The sequence below is a fragment of the Lissotriton vulgaris genome, unplaced genomic scaffold, assembly GCF_964263255.1.
Source record: "Lissotriton vulgaris unplaced genomic scaffold, aLisVul1.2 SCAFFOLD_301, whole genome shotgun sequence".
Lineage (NCBI taxonomy): Eukaryota > Metazoa > Chordata > Amphibia > Caudata > Salamandridae > Lissotriton > Lissotriton vulgaris.
In genome coordinates this window covers 1,814,796-1,831,134 of record NW_028244321.1, presented here as the reverse complement: position 1 = coordinate 1,831,134, position 16,339 = coordinate 1,814,796, and the positions used below count along the sequence as shown (strand labels likewise).

The following is a 16,339-nucleotide window of genomic DNA, read 5'->3' as shown; positions in this document are numbered from 1 at the left end:
ATAATTCAGAAGGAGAAGCAAACAACAGAGCGGGCTGCGGAGTCTGCACACAGGGAGGAAAGACGAGAGCTGGAGCCGGAGAGTTGCACTGACGGAGGACTGCAGAATCACCAGCGCGTCACAGCAGCGCTTCTTCCAACATCTTGCCGCACCCGCTCCGCGGGTGCCGCTTCGCTGTGTGTGGCGGGGCTGAAACAGCGTGGAGAGTAGTCCGGGTTCAGAGAGGCTGACAGGCGGTACTGGGCGTGTGCAACAAGCGGGGCTGCGATCGTGCGGCGACTTCAATACCCAGAAGTCCCTGCAAGACCGTTCCGGTCCGCTCTCCCTGCCGGCCCGCCCCCCGCCCCCCTGAGACCTGAAAAGGGCGTTCCAGCGGCCAAGCGAGTGGGTCATCTTTACCTTTTGCTACAGAGTTGCACTGACGGAGGACTGCAGAATCACCAGCGCGTCACAGCAGCGCTTCTTCCAACATCTTGCCGCACCCGCTCCGCGGGTGCCGCTTCGCTGTGTGTGGCGGGGCTGAAACAGCGTGGAGAGGAGTCCGGGTTCAGAGAGGCTGACAGGCGGTACTGGGCGTGTGCAACCAGCGGGGCTGCGAGAGTGCGGGGACTTCAATACCCAGAAGTCCCTGCAAGACCGTTCCGGTCCGCTCTCCCTGCCGGCCCGCCCCCCGCCCCCCTGAGACCTGAAAAGGGCGTTCCAGCGGCCAAGCGAGTGGGTCATCTTTACCTTTTGCTACAGAGTTGCACTGACGGAGGACTGCAGAATCACCAGCGCGTCACAGCAGCGCTTCTTCCAACATCTTGCCGCACCGGCTCCGCGGGTGCCGCTTCGCTGTGTGTGGCGGGGCTGAAACAGCGTGGAGAGGAGTCCGGGTTCAGAGAGGCTGACAGGCGGTACTGGGCGTGTGCAACCAGCGGGGCTGCGAGCGTGCGGGGACTTCAATACCCAGAAGTCCCTGCAAGACCGTTCCGGTCCGCTCTCCCTGCCGGCCCGCCCCCCGCCCCCCTGAGACCTGAAAAGGGCGTTCCAGCGGCCAAGCGAGTGGGTCATCTTTACCTTTTGCTAAAGAGTTGCACTGACGGAGGACTGCAGAATCACCAGCGCGTCACAGCAGCGCTTCTTCCAACATCTTGCCGCACCCGCTCCGCGGATGCCGCTTCGCTGTGTGTGGCGGGGCTGAAACAGCGTGGAGAGGAGTCCGGGTTCAGAGAGGCTGACAGGCGGTACTGGGCGTGTGCAACCAGCGGGGCTGCGAGCGTGCGTGGACTTCAATACCCAGAAGTCCCTGCAAGACCGTTCCGGTCCGCTCTCCCTGCCGGCCTGCCCCCCGCCCCCCTGAGACCTGAAAAGGGCGTTCCAGCGGCCAAGCGAGTGGGTCATCTTTACCTTTTGCTACAGAGTTGCACTGACGGAGGACTGCAGAATCACCAGCGCGTCACAGCAGCGCTTCTTCCAACATCTTGCCACACCCGCTCCGCGGGTGCCGCTTCGCTGTGTGTGGCGGGGCTGAAACAGCGTGGAGAGGAGTCCGGGTTCAGAGAGGCTGACAGGCGGTACTGGGCGTGTGCAACCAGCGGGGCTGCGAGCGTGCGGGGACTTCAATACCCAGAAGTCCCTGCAAGACCGCTCCGGTCCGCTCTCCCTGCCGGCCCGCCCCCTGCCCTCCACGCCCCTATTTAAGTTCCTTTAACTCCCGCAGCGCGGGACGCAGCGTGGGCGAAGACGGGGCAAAGACTGGGCCGTTTCAGGCCGTTCCAGACCGAATAAGACCGGACCGGGCCATCCTCCTTGGTTGTGGTCCATTCAAATCATAGTACAATTTCCTTTACGTTAGGGCTACATCCCCAACCTAAAATATGTCGGTTCGAGCCACACGAAGCAAAACCACAAAAAGTGGCAAAAAGGTCACTGGGACACTTGATGATTTTATCACGAGGACTAGCCTGTCCATCGACAACGAGATTACTAAGCTCCAGCACAGAGTTTCTTTAGAGCTGGAGTCTGCTAGGAAATTGTCTATAGAACTGGCACTAAAAAAGAAATCTTCCTTGGGCCATATTGCTACCTCCAAAACACCGGAGCGCGTTAATGGCCCTGTCCCCATTATCGCTTTGGCTGAAATACACTCTATTAATGAGGGGGCAGCTTCCATTGATACTACAGAAGTAAGTAGCAAACACCTATCTGATAGCATAGTTCCAGAAAACACCTTACCCTCTGAACTCCCAATTGAGTCTAATCAGGAGGCTAAAATACCGGGGGGAATTGGCCCAAGTGATACTCAAGACAATGCTAAGCCACCACCCAAACGCAAACGCAAAAACCTTTCCGTCTATGCTAGAAAGAAGGCCAAGGTAGCATCAAACCAAACATTTTCGGGGGGTCTTGAACAGCCAACTATTAACACAACTACTGGGACTGATCCTATTCCCTCTAATAACCAATGTAGTACGGACAATACAGAGTTTCCTAACTTGGCACAAAGCATGGATACACCAATAGAAGAGGGCGAGAATATCTCTACATCTAGATATTCTACACAAGGGGACAGGGAAGAATTTTTGAAAATAGTGTGGGAAACGCTTAAAGTTTTGCTGAGGCCGTTAGAAGTTAGGTTAGCTGGTATAGAAAATCAATTACTTGAAGTAGAGAAGAGGGTTATAACATTAGCAAGCATAAGCCTTAATGGCAATGAGGCGCCCATACATGTTCAAACTTTGCCATCGGCTGTTACCCCAAATGCCAACCCATTTAGTGTTCTAAAACAAAAAGAAGGGGTAGCAAAAAATAAAAATTCTAGCTTGAAAGTTACCACCCAAACTGCACCAACTTCTATACTTTTGAAGGGGCCACCGGCAAATGCAACCACACTCCAGCATCCTGGGGCTGCTCAAAGTAACAAATTGCAGCCAGTAAATGCTTCCACCACTAATTCTATGCCCACTAATTCCTTTGCCTCCCAGAAGCCTGTGGAGACAACTAGACCCCATCAGGGCCCCACTAGATCCATGCATGACAGGTCCCAAGCGCATAGAACTGACCCACATAACCACCAGATAGCTCATCCAAGAAATAACTTCAGGGGAGGATATATTGATTTGCCACCAGATGCTAGCCCATTTGTCATTGTCCTTACTGGTGTCCCAGAATTACAAAATCATAATGAAGAGAACTTTGCTTCACTAAAAAACAAGGTGATTTATTGGTTAAACACAAATAAACCGATTCCAAATCACATGAGAAGCAAAATTCTGATGGTACGTAGGGTGCCATGGGTTGGCCAAATGACAAAGTCAGTACCGGGTGATTGCATAGTTGTCTCCTTTGAAGAACCACATAGTGCGGAACAAATCTGTGCCTGGAAATCGTATGGAGATACATTCCCTATTACAGCTAGACCCCTTTCCTTTTTTTACCCTCCTCCTATAATTCCAAAGTATGGCCCAGCCTGGAACACTCCTAACTTGTTTCATGGCTACGCACCAAATACAGCCAGACAAGCTGAGCTCAACGCATGGTCTGGGGTCCCAACCTTCAACAGGTTCAGCTGTTTGGACACAGTGGACTGACTCAAAACCATGCCTAATTGTATCCCTATGCTATATGACCTGTTCTGCACATTGGGAGTGGGGATAGATCCCCAAAGATCAGGAATAACTATTTCACATAACCTAAATAGCTCTGAAGGTAATTCAGTATGTACCAGCATGCTGAAAGAACGTCACAGTGAAACTCTTAATAGTACAATAGGGGCAGAGGTATGTTATGTTATGTTATGTTATTTGTACACTTCTATAGCGCACGGCCACTCCACTGGAGTATCCCGGCGCTTTGACGAAGACTCCCAACCGAAGATGGGGAAAAAAAAAAACATAACACCAAAAGAGCATACAGACATAAAAACAGCCTCAAAGATTACGGGAAGAGCCAAGTCTTAAGGGCCTTGCGGAAAGACAGAAGACTGGAAGTCTGTCTTAAAGAGATTGGAAGATCATTCCATGCATGAGGGGCTAAGTGCCGAAAAGACCGTCCTCCTACTCTTGCCCGTTTGATAGTGGGAACACTCATTTTTGATAAGGACGAGGATCTAAGAGATCTGAGAGGGGTATACCAAGACAGTCGCTTGGAGATATATTTGGGGCCTATGCCATGCAGGGCCTTGAAAGTCGTGGTCAGTGTTTTAAATAAAATCCTTTTTGCAACTGGTAGCCAATGCAATGTGGCAAGAAGATCCGTAGCTCTGGCTTTCCTTGGAAGGCCAAAAATGGCTCGGGCTGCAGAATTCTGGGCGATTTGCAAACGCCTGACCAGATATTTGGGAAGTCCCAAAAACAGAATGTTTGCATAATCCAGCCTGGAACAAATCAGTGCCTGGACAATAATTTGTCTGTGCTGGATAGAGACTAGGGGGAGAAATTTGCGAAGCATCCGCAGGATGCCGAAACATTTCCCAGTGAGAGATGAGATATGTGGTCCGAAAGATAGCTTGTTGTCAATCACCACTCCCAGATTTTTGGCTTTCGCAGACGAGCTAGTGGGAGGAGACATGTCTTTCGGCCACCAAGTTTTCCAGTCGGGTTCAGATGTACAGCCAAAGAAGAGCAACTCCGACTTGTCGGCGTTGCACTTCAGCCCATGGCATCCAAACCACTCAAAAATAGCACTCAAACATCCGTTGACCTGGACACCATCAAACTGACCATCCCTGTTACTTACAAAGAGGAGCTGGGTGTCATCAGCATAGCTGACAATCCGGGCGCCAAAAGACTCCGCCGTCACCGCCAGGGGGGCCATAAAGATGTTAAACAGGAGGGGGCTTAAGATGGAACCTTGCGGGACCCCCACTTCAAGCGGTGACATTTCAGCAGAGAAAGGTGGCGCCCAGATTGTCTGCCGGCGGTCGGCTAGGAAGGACTTGAGCCAGTTCCACACCGTTCCCCGCAGACCAAAGTCCCAAAGTCTGGAAAGAAGAAGTACGTGGGGAACGGTGTCGAACGCCGCCGACAGATCCAGCATAATCAGTACCACTTTTTTACCAGCATCCAACTCCTCCCTGATGGCATCTGTGACTTCAAGGAGCGCGGTCTCCGTGCTAAAATTTGCACGGAAGCCGGATTGAGTACCATGCAACAGACCCCTTTCTTCGATAAAATCGGAAATAGATCTGTGAGCAAACCTTTCTGTCACTTTCGCCAGAGCAGGGAGTAAGGAGATGGGTCTGTAGTTTGCATGAACTGCAGGGTCGAGCGCCGGTTTTTTTATAAGTGGTAAGATCATGGCACTCTTCCAAGCTTTGGGAACTATCCCAGAAGAGAGTGACAGATTCAAGATGGGGTTTATCAAGTCATTAAGAACAGGTGCCATGTTTGCTAGACACTTTGCAGGTATCCAATACTGAGAACCAAACAAATAGTTTACATTTAAATATCGTTGCTCCCTTGTCGGCCCCAGTAGTGCCTACTGTTAACTGTAATTACTCCGATAAAGCACTAATTCCTAAACTGACGTTTTTATCTTGGAATATTGCTGGGGTTGGAAAAAATTTGAAGGACCCTGATTGGGCGGATTATATTGATTCTGGTGAAATCTGCCTCCTGCAGGAAACATGGGCTATGGATACCCCACATAGGATGGGTTTTAAAACCTTTGACAAAGTGGCAACGCAATCAGTGAGGGGAAGACCAGCTGGGGGTCTAATTATTTGGATTAAAATTACATTATCTGTAAAGGCCGAAAGTATAGACATAGGAACTCCTGATATCTTAGCCTTAAAGATCACTACTGCAATGGGGCATCAATATTACATTATTAATATTTACAATAGACCTATAGGTCGTTCCAGAGCTTCACCCACGCTGGAAATTTTGGATTCCTTTCTAAAAACAGTAGTTGGTGATGTCCCAGTAATTTTGGGGGGGGACCTAAATTGTAATTTCGAGCCGATACTTGGCATTACTGAAGCCCTCGAGGATGAAGACTATGCCTATAATATCCCCCAGCTCGAGACTGTCAAACACGTTAAGTGCACTACCCTAGCAGTCCAACTTCTAAGGATAACAGTCGACCACGGTATGCGAGCCTGCAATGGTCGCTTTCCTTCTGACCTATCCAAACAGCCAACCTTTGTAAAGTCTGAAAGTAGGCTTGATTTTATTGTTGTATCATTGAGCATCTGGCACTTTATGGTGGACTTTAGAGTATTTAACAGGGTTGAGAGTGATCATTTTCCCCTGGAACTCCATATTGAAGCACACATGTTCAGTGATTCTATGCCCAATGAAGCTGCAGATGCACTATGTGAAAATGTACACATCAATAACAACAGACGTGCTCTAAAATGGCCGCACCTGCTATCAGATGGCAAAACCCTTGCAGCCGTTTATTCTCTCTTTGATTCGATCTTTGGCCCCATAGCTGGCTATCCTCTCCTAATTGAGAACTATGCGCATTTTGCTGAATTGCACAAAATCTTCTTTGACAAGCTCAAGATTCACATGTCTAAAATGCCAAAGAAGCATCAGCAAAATATAAGGATGGGTTGCCATGGGAAGCTTTGGTTTGATCGTTCGTGTAAGATGGCCAAAAGGAAACTTCTGACTGCAATCAAAGAGGGTTCTAAATTGGATGTCAAACTTGCAAGGGAAGAATACAAGCACGTCGTAAAGGATTCCAAAAAAGCCTGGGAAGAGCTTCTGTGGGCAGATATGTTGGCTGCTGCCAAAATAAACGATAATGTTGGCTTTTGGAGGTTGGTTGCCAATGGGGGGCATGCAGGAAGAGCAGTTAAGGATACTTTCTTGGATGAATTAACATGGGTAAACCACTTCACATCCCTGTATAAACAATATGACAGTGCTGCTGTTGAGGATTCATGGTCACCCCCACCTCCTGAATGCCTTGATTTCACATTGGAAGAAACAATGAAGGCAATTAACGAACTAAAAAGCAGTAAAGCCCCTAGTCCGGATAAAATACCTGGTGACCTTTATAAACATGCAATCGAAGTTTGGGCTCCTTATATTAATTGTTTATTTAATGTTTTATCTGTTGATTGTTCGTTTCCTGAAAGCTGGCGTGCAGCAGAAGTGGTACTAATTTTTAAAAAGGGTAGCAAGTCTGATCCCTCTAATTATAGGCCCATTAGCTTAATGGACACCCTGCAGAAACTCTATGCCAAGCATCTGTTATTTAGAATGAATGATTGGCTGGAGGAGTCACAGATTTTTACTAAATTTCAGGCAGGCTTTAGGTCTAAGACCAGTACATTAGACCAGGTCTTCAGATTCTGTTGTATATACTGGAAGTATGTACATATTAGGAAAGGTCATTTGTATGTAGCATTTGTCGACCTTAGAGCTGCATTTGATCTTGTTCCTAGAAATCTGCTCTGGGGTTCCTTGAAAAAAGCCGGGATGCCAGGGTGTCTGTTAAGCCAAATAATTGAGTTACATGCTAGAAACCATGCCAACATTAGATGGGGACCAAATGGCGAATTGTATCGCGACATTCCAATCGAGCGCGGCGTTCGTCAGGGTTGTGTCCTGGCCCCCACTCTATTTTCTATATTTGTTAATGATATTCCTGAACATCTAAATGCCTGTATCAACGATTCACCCCAGCTAAATGGAGAGAGAGTACCTGCGTTGCTCTTCGCAGATGATACCATCCTTATATCTCAGACCAAGAGGGGCCTCCAGATACTCTTAAACTCATTTAGTGGCTATTGTGAAAAAAAAGGCCTGGAAATAAACACTAGCAAAACTAAATGTATGGCATTAAACCCTAGCAGACCAGATAGAGGGATCTAAATGGACAAACTCTGGGAGTCGTTGACAACTTTTCTTACTTGGGGGTGGCAATCGACTCAAAGTTAACATGGAAGGCCCAAATTGAGAAGAGTAGGGTGGTATATGCTCAAAATGCCAAACCTATAATGAGTAAATTGAATGCTAGTATGAGTAAGAGTGCAACACCTGCTCTTGAACTCTTTAAATTTAAAATCCAATCTGCCTCTCTATACGGGGCTGAAATCTGGGGTCCCTGGGCCAAAGAGTGCTTCCAAGGATTGGATAACAAATTTATGAGATCTGTTGTAAGGGTTCCTACTAGCACCCCCCTAATCCCTCTCCAACTAGACCTAAATTTTAAACGCACTGATCACTTTACAATTTTAAGACCCTTGATGTTCTGGATCAGAGTTTGGTCCACCCCAGAATTGTTGGACTATAGGAATAGTCTTCAAGAGGTATTAAACCTCGACACTTTTAACTCCATTCTATGATTTGGGCATATACAAAAATGGTTTAAACTGTTGGGGTTGTACTCTTTTTGGGAACACCCTGAGAACCTGCCACCATCTGCAAAAACCATGGTGAAGAGAGTTTTTTGGTCCTACATGAATAACAAGGTTGTACACGAGAGCAGAACTGGGACCCTAACTAAAGAATTCCTATTGTTTAAAGATGAACCTTGTTTTGAAACATTTCTGGATGAGGTTGAGCCTCCTGTGGCCAAGACCCTCTATCTGAAATTCAGATACGGGAATCTTATGTTATCTTCCAATCTAGAACGATGGTCAAAGAAAAATAAGGCATGTACAATTGATAATAACAGAACATGTCCTATGTGCTCTGCCTCCTGTTTGGAGAATGAAATTCACATGCTTTTTGTATGCAATGCTTACATAAAAGCACGGAAAAAATGGCTAAAACCTATGTGTGCTCTCCTAGGAACTAGAAGTTGTCATACTGCATATAGGATTGTTAAAACGAATACTGCCCAGTTCATTGTGTTTAGTATTGGCAGATTTTTAACATCAGTTTTCTTCAGTCGCAAAAAATTGGGTCAAATGCTTTGAGTAAATGTGTCAGATTCTCCAAGGAGGTATACCCTGTTGTGCACTTCTGTTGCTAAATTGAATCACGCTAAAATGAACTTTTTTACTGTTAAAACGTTTATAAGGAGATTGTTGATTGGTGACCCTTCTTAGTAAAAACGCTTATGTACGTTTCTTTTTTATGAATTGAAAACTGGAATCTAATTCGTACTGTTTTATGTATGTATATATATGTGTCTTTTATGGCTATTTTGCCGAAATAAAGATTTTAAATAAATAAATAAATAAAATAATTCAGAACACTCAGGGCTACTCCTGTGATAGGCTGAATGTGTTCATTGCTTCCTCATTCCTTATACAAAGGCTTTATCTCCTCAGTGGTTGATAGGCTGAAACCGTTTCCTGGCCGCCTGCTTGTGAACTGGCAGGAGTCGAAGATCACACATACACTGGTGGGCCTGTGATGGGACACCAATGCAGAGAAACACACCTGGCGCAGATATTCTATTCTGTTTATTAGACCTGCATCTCCCCTGTACCTCCTCAAGCCATCTGTATGCGAAGCAAGAAAGAGTTAAGGAACGGTCCATCTACACTTTTATTGAGAGGATGCTGCCGTGAGCTCCTCCCAGCTAATCACACAAACAGCAGTAAAGCAAAATAACTACACAGTTAGGGGGGACTGCATGGTTAGGTTTTTGAGGAATTATTGAAACTGACCTCAGTGACCCATAATCAGATCTGTGGCTAATGACTGCATGCCTAATTATGATGAAGCAAGCACCATGGCTCGTAGGGGCCCCACAACACACTTTTCTTAGCTCATTGAATTAAAGTATAAACTCCTGCCATGTGTGAGTGGTAAAGGCTTGTTAATTTTGTTACTTTTCAAATTCACGTCTGACAACAAGACGAAGGAACATTGGGGCATCAGACGCTTTGGAAAGTAGCCACCAACCGCAGAGAAAGAGAGAAAGAGGGAAAAGACAGTATGAGGTGTGGAGAAAACAGCAGCAGGTACAAGGAGCTCAAATGAGATTAATGGCGCCTAAATAGAGCCCGTAAAGGAACAGTTACAAATCTAAGAAAAGGGAAAGAAAAGATTAGGAAAAAATACAGAAAGAGCTTGTAGATGAAATTCTCTTCCAGGAACAGCAGGTTAAGAGAAATTACACAGGGAGCAGTTAAGCTTGTAACACGGGGGAGAACAGAAAAGAAAACGCAGTTTTATGAAGTGTGTTTGCCTAATTCAGCGAGCACTTTTATTTTATTTCTCTATTTGCTTCTTTTATTCATAAAGTAAGTTTCAAGTGCATGCACAGGTATGACCGAGAGAGCCAGGGTATAATAATTTGAAGCGTTTGCACCAGTGCTAATGAAGGACGAGAGTTATAGCAAAGATATGAAAGGGGGAGCGATAATAAATATGTGATATGGCAATAGTGACACCAAAATAAGCCACCTATTTATAAAACTGACATGGAAGAAATACTAAAGATTAACTTCTGAAATTGTAGCCGATGTTAAAAAGATTCTCGTTGTCGGCAGGATTCGAACCTGCGCTGGGAGACCCCAATGGATTTCTAGTCCATCGCCTTAACCACTTGGCCACAACTGACTGTAAGGCTTGTGCACATAATCTGTATGCAAGTTTTCAAAGTGTCCCATAGCAAATTCCTGATATTCTGCAATGGACTTTTTAAAAAAAAAGTTTTTTTCAGCAGGCACATTCTCTCCTAAAAACAAAAATTGCATGCGTATATCTCTAGTTTGGAATACCATAGGCTTGCATGCATACTCTCATCGGTCACTCAAGTTTTTTGGACCCTATTGCACTCTGTTTTCGTGCTGCTTTTAGTATATGGCCCATATTACAGAAGTCTACCATCTTTGAGTATTTGAGGCTCCTTTGTAAGTGCTTTATATTTTTTCCTTGAAGAGCTATATAATAAAGGGGTCCGGGAAAGATTGCATTTATGGAAGATAAAAGAAGGCCCACTTGTCTCACCAAATGCTGTAGAGAAACCTGATGTTTTACTCACGTTATCCTTAGTTCGTTTTTGTTAGACCTTGCATTCTTAAGGTGGTCCCAACCCCACCTTATTGCTTTTCACCTCCGCATTTTGCTGTATCTTTTTGTTGGCCTTAGGACTCTGATCACTGTATCGCTACTAATCAGTGCTGAAGTGCACGTGCTTCTTCCCTAATCATGTGTATAATTGGAGTATACCTGACTGACAGATTTAATTTACTTGAAAGCCCCTTGTAAAGTGGTATACCATATACCCAGGGACTGATTGTGCCGCCCAAAGAAATAGCATTTCAAACCTGTCTCAAGCCTGCTACTGCAGTGCCTGTGCTGCAGTGTACTGCCACTTCGACTTGGCATTTAAAACTACTTGCCAAGCCTTAAACTCCAATTTTATTACTTATCAGTAACCCCTAAGGTAGGCCCTAAGTAGTCCTAGGGGCATCATGCTATGTAAGTAAAAGGTAAGACATGTACTGTTGTAGTTTGTATGTCCTAGTAGTATCAAACAGTCTATTACATTTTTCACTACTGTGAGGTCTGCCCCTCTCATAGGTTAGCATTGGGTATTCCCTTATACTTTTTGGGGGGTAATTCCATATCAGAGAGGAGAAGCCTTATTTATTTATTGATAAATCCTATCTACTGGTGAGGTTGGATTTAATCTTACTATTGTATAAATGCCATTTTTAGAGAGTGAGCATTTCTCTGCACTTACTGCTCTATTTGCATGAAAACCTGTCTTCAATTGACATCTGGATTGGGCTGCGAGACAGCTACATATGTGCATTCCCTGTAGATAGCCACAAAACAGGTCACTCAACTGCAACTGCATTCATCTGCATTCTGATTGGCCTGGGGGAGAGCTCCGCTCCCCTTACCGCAAATATGTTCAAGAATGATAATTTATGTCAGTAAGTACAGTATACCTACATCTTATAATCATGTGTGTTTAAATAATTTGTCGTTAGATCATTTAACTATTGAAAAGGATCTGTTTTTAATAGACATTTTACAAAAACAACTGGTACATTTGGGAATTCTGTAAAGGAAAAACCCAACTGCAGTGACATTGCCAACCACAATGCCGTGACTCGGATTAAAACCAAGGTTGCTGCGGCCACAACGCAGAGTACTAACCGCTATACGATCACGGCGAGCTACTTGGGCTCAATAACGCACAGTGACATGAAGAAATTATAATTCAGAACACTCAGGGCTACTGCTGTGATAGGCTGAATGTGTTCATTGCTTCCTCATTCCTTATACAAAGGCTTTATCTCCTCAGTGGTTGATAGGCTGAAACCGTTTCCTGGCCGCCTGCTTGTGAACTGGCAGGAGTCAAAGAACACACATACACTGGTGGGCCTGTGATGGGACACCAATGCAGAGAAACACACCTGGCGCAGATATTCTATTCTGTTTATTAGACCTGCATCTCCCCTGTACCTCCTCAAGCCATCTGTATGTGAAGCAAGAAAGAGTTAAGGAACGGTCCATCTACACTTTTATTGGGAGGATGCTGCCGTGAGCTCCTCCCAGCTAATCACACAAACAGCAGTAAAGCAAGATAACTACACAGTTAGGGGGGACTGCATGGTTAGGTTTTTGAGGAATTATTGAAACTGACCTCAGTGACCCATAATCAGAGCTGTGGCTAATGACTGCATGCCTAATTATGATGAAGCAAGCACCATGGCTCGTAGGGGCCCCACAACACACTTTTCTTAGCTCATTGAATTAAAGTATAAACTTCTGCCATGTGTGAGTGGTAAAGGCTTGTTAATTTTGTTGCTTTTCAAATTCACGTCTGACAACAAGACGAAGGAACATTGGGGCATCAGACGCTTTGGAAAGTAGCCACCAACCGCAGAGAAAGAGAGAAAGAGGGAAAAGGCAGTATGAGGTGTGGAGAAAACAGCAGCAGGTACAAGGAGCTCAAATGAGATTAATGGCGCCTGAATAGAGCACGTAAAGGAACAGTTACAAATCTAAGAAAAGGGAAAGAAAAGACTAGGAAAAAACACAGAAAGAGCTAGTAGATGAAATTCTCTTCCAGGAACAGCAGGTTAAGAGAAATTACACAGGGAGCAGTTTAGCTTGTAACACGGGGGAGAATAGAAAAGAAAATGCAGTTTTATGAAGTGTGCTTGCCTAATCCAGCTAGCACTTTTATTTTATTTCTCTATTTGCTTCTTTTATTGGTAAAGTAAGTTTCAAGTGCATGCACAGGTATGACCGAGAGAGCCAGGGTATTATAATTTGAAGCGTTTGCACCAGCGCTAATGAAGGATGAGAGTTATAGCAAAGATATGAAAGGAGGAGCGATAATAAATATGTGATATGGCAATAGTGACACCAAAATAAGCCACCTATTTATAAAAATGACATGGAAGAAATACTAAAGGTTAACTTCTGAAATTGTAGCCGATGTTAAAAAGATTCTCGTTGTCAGCAGGATTCGAACCTGCGCGGGGAGACCCCAATGGATTTTATAGTCCATCGCCTTAACCACTCGGCCACAACAACTGACTTTGAGGCATGTGCACATAATCTGTATGCAAGTTTTCAAGGTGTCCCACAGCAAATTCCTGATATTCTGCAATGCACTTTTTCAAAATAATGTTTTTTTCAGCAGGCACATTCTCTCCTAAAAACAAAAATTGCATGCGTATATCTCTAGTTTGGAATACCATAGGCTTGCATGCATACTCTCATGGGTCACTCAAGTTTTTTGGACCCTATTGCACTCTGTTTTCGTGCTGCTTTTAGTATATGGCCCATATTACAGAAGTCTACCATCTTTGAGTATTTGAGGCTCCTTTGTAAGTGCTTTATATTTTTTCCTTGAAGAGCTATATAATAAAGGGGTCCGGGAAAGATTGCATTTATGGAAGATAAAAGAAGGCCCACTTGTCTCACCAAATGCTGTAGAGAAACCTGATGTTTTACTCATGTTATCCTTAGTTCGTTTTTGTTAGACCTTGCATTCTTAAGGTGGTCCCAACCCCACCTTATTGCTTTTCACCTCCGCATTTTGCTGTATCTTTTTGTTGGCCTTAGGACTCTGATCACTTTATCGCTACTAATCAGTGCTGAAGTGCACGTGCTTCTTCCCTAATCATGTGTATAATTGGAGTATACCTGACTGACATATTTAATTTACTTGAAAGCCCCTTGTAAAGTGGTATACCATATACCCAGGGACTGATTGTGCCGCCCAAAGAAATAGCATTTCAAACCTGTCTCAAGCCTGCTACTGCAGTGCCTGTGCTGCAGTGTACTGCCACTTCGACTTGGCATTTAAAACTACTTGCCAAGCCTTAAACTCCAATTTTATTACATATCAGTAACCCCTAAGGTAGGCCCTAGGTAGTCCTAGGGGCATCATGCTATGTAAGTAAAAGGTAAGACATGTACTGTGGTAGTTTGTATGTCCTAGTAGTATCAAACAGTCTATTACATTTTTCACTACTGTGAGGTCTGCCCCTCTCATAGGTTAGCATTGAGTATTCCCTTATACTTTTTTGGGGGTAATTCCATATCAGAGAGGAGAAGCTTTATTTATTTATTGATAAATCCTATCTACTGGTGAGGTTGGATTTAATCTTACTATTGTATAAATGCCATTTTTAGAGAGTGAGCATTTCTCTGCACTTACTGCTCTATTTGCATCAAAACCTGTCTTCAATTGACGTCTGGATTGGGCTGCGAGACAGCTACATATGTGCATTCCCTGTAGACAGCCACAACACAGGTCACTCAACTGCAACTGCATTCATCTGCATTCTGATTGGCCTGGGGGAGAGCTCCGCTCCCCTTACCGCAAATATGTTCAAGAACGATAATTTATGTCAGTAAGTACAGTATACCTGCCTCTTATAATCATGTGTGTTTAAATAATTTGTCGTTAGATCGTTTAAATATTGAAAAGGATCTGTTTTTAATAGACATTGTACAAAAACAACTGGTACATTTGGGAATTCTGTAAAGGAAAAACCCAACTGCCGTGACATTGCCAACCACAATGCCGTGACTCGGATTCGACCCGAGGTTGCTGCGGCCACAACGCAGAGTACTAACCGCAATACGATCACGGCGAGCTACTTGAGCTCAATAACGTACAGTGACATGAAGAAATTATAATTCGGAACACTCAGGGCTACTCCTGTGATAGGCTGAATGTGTTCATTGCTTCCTCATTCCTTATACAAAGGCTTTATCTCCTCAGTGGTTGATAGGCTGAAACCGTTTCCTGGCCGCCTGCATGTGAACTGGCAGGAGTCAAAGATCACTCATACACTGGTGGGCCTGTGATGGGACACCAATGCAGAGAAACACACCTGGCGCAGATATTCTATTCTGTTTATTAGACCTGCATCTCCCCTGTACCTCCTCAAGCCATCTGTATGTGAAGCAAGAAAGAGTTAAGGAACGGTCCATCTACACTTTTATTGGGAGGATGCTGCCGTGAGCTCCTCCCAGCTAATCACACAAACAGCAGTAAAGCAAGATAACTACACAGTTAGGGGGGACTGCATGGTAAGGTTTTTGAGGGATTATTGAAACTGACCTCAGTGACCCATAATCAGAGCTGTGGCTAATGACTGCATGCCTAATTATGATGAAGCAAGCACCATGGCTCGTAGGGGCCCCACAACACACTTTTCTTAGCTCATTGAATTAAAGTATAAACTTCTGCCATGTGTGAGTGGTAAAAGCTTGTTAATTTTGTTGCTTTTCAAATTCACGTCTGACGACAAGATGAAGGAACATTGGGGCATCAGACGCTTCGGAAAGTAGCCACCAACCGCAGAGAAAGAGAGAAAGAGGGAAAAGACAGTATGAGGTGTGGAGAAAACTGCAGCAGGTACATGGAGCTCAAATGAGATTAATGGCGCCTAAATAGAGCACGTAAAGGAACAGTTACAAATCTAAGAAAAGGGAAAGAAAAGACTAGGAAAAAACACAGAAAGAGCTTGTAAATGAAATTCTCTTCTAGGAACAGCAGGTTAAGAGAAATTACACAGGGAGCAGTTAAGCTTGTAACACGGGGGAGAATCGAAAAGAAAATGCAGTTTTATGAAGTGTGTTTGCCTAATCCAGCTAGCACTTTTATTTTATTTCTCTATTTGCTTCTTTTATTGGTAAAGTAAGTTTCAAGTGCATGCACAGGTATGACCGAGAGAGCCAGGGTATAATAATTTGAAGCGTTTGCACCAGCGCTAATGAAGGACGAGAGTTATAGCAAAGATATGAAAGAGGGAGCGATAATAAATATGTGATATGGCAATAGTGACACCAAAATAAGCCACCTATTTATAAAACTGACATGGAAGAAATACTAAAGGTTATCTTCTGAAATTGTAGCCGATGTTAAAAAGATTCTCGTTGTCGGCAGGATTCAAACCTACGCGGGGAGACCCCAATGGATTTCTAGTCCATCGCCTTAACCACTCGGCCACAACAAC

General features: G+C 44.6%; 2 non-coding genes across 2 annotated transcripts; both read right to left on the bottom strand.

Annotated features, from left to right (window-relative positions):
* Window positions 1-13,314: 13,314 nt before the first annotated feature.
* Window positions 13,315-13,397, bottom strand: TRNAY-AUA (transfer RNA tyrosine (anticodon AUA)). Its single transcript has one exon. It is a non-coding gene; the product is annotated as a tRNA-Tyr (tRNA).
* A 2,860-nt stretch (window positions 13,398-16,257) lies between these two features.
* TRNAS-AGA (transfer RNA serine (anticodon AGA)) lies at window positions 16,258-16,339 on the bottom strand. Its single transcript has one exon. It is a non-coding gene; the product is annotated as a tRNA-Ser (tRNA).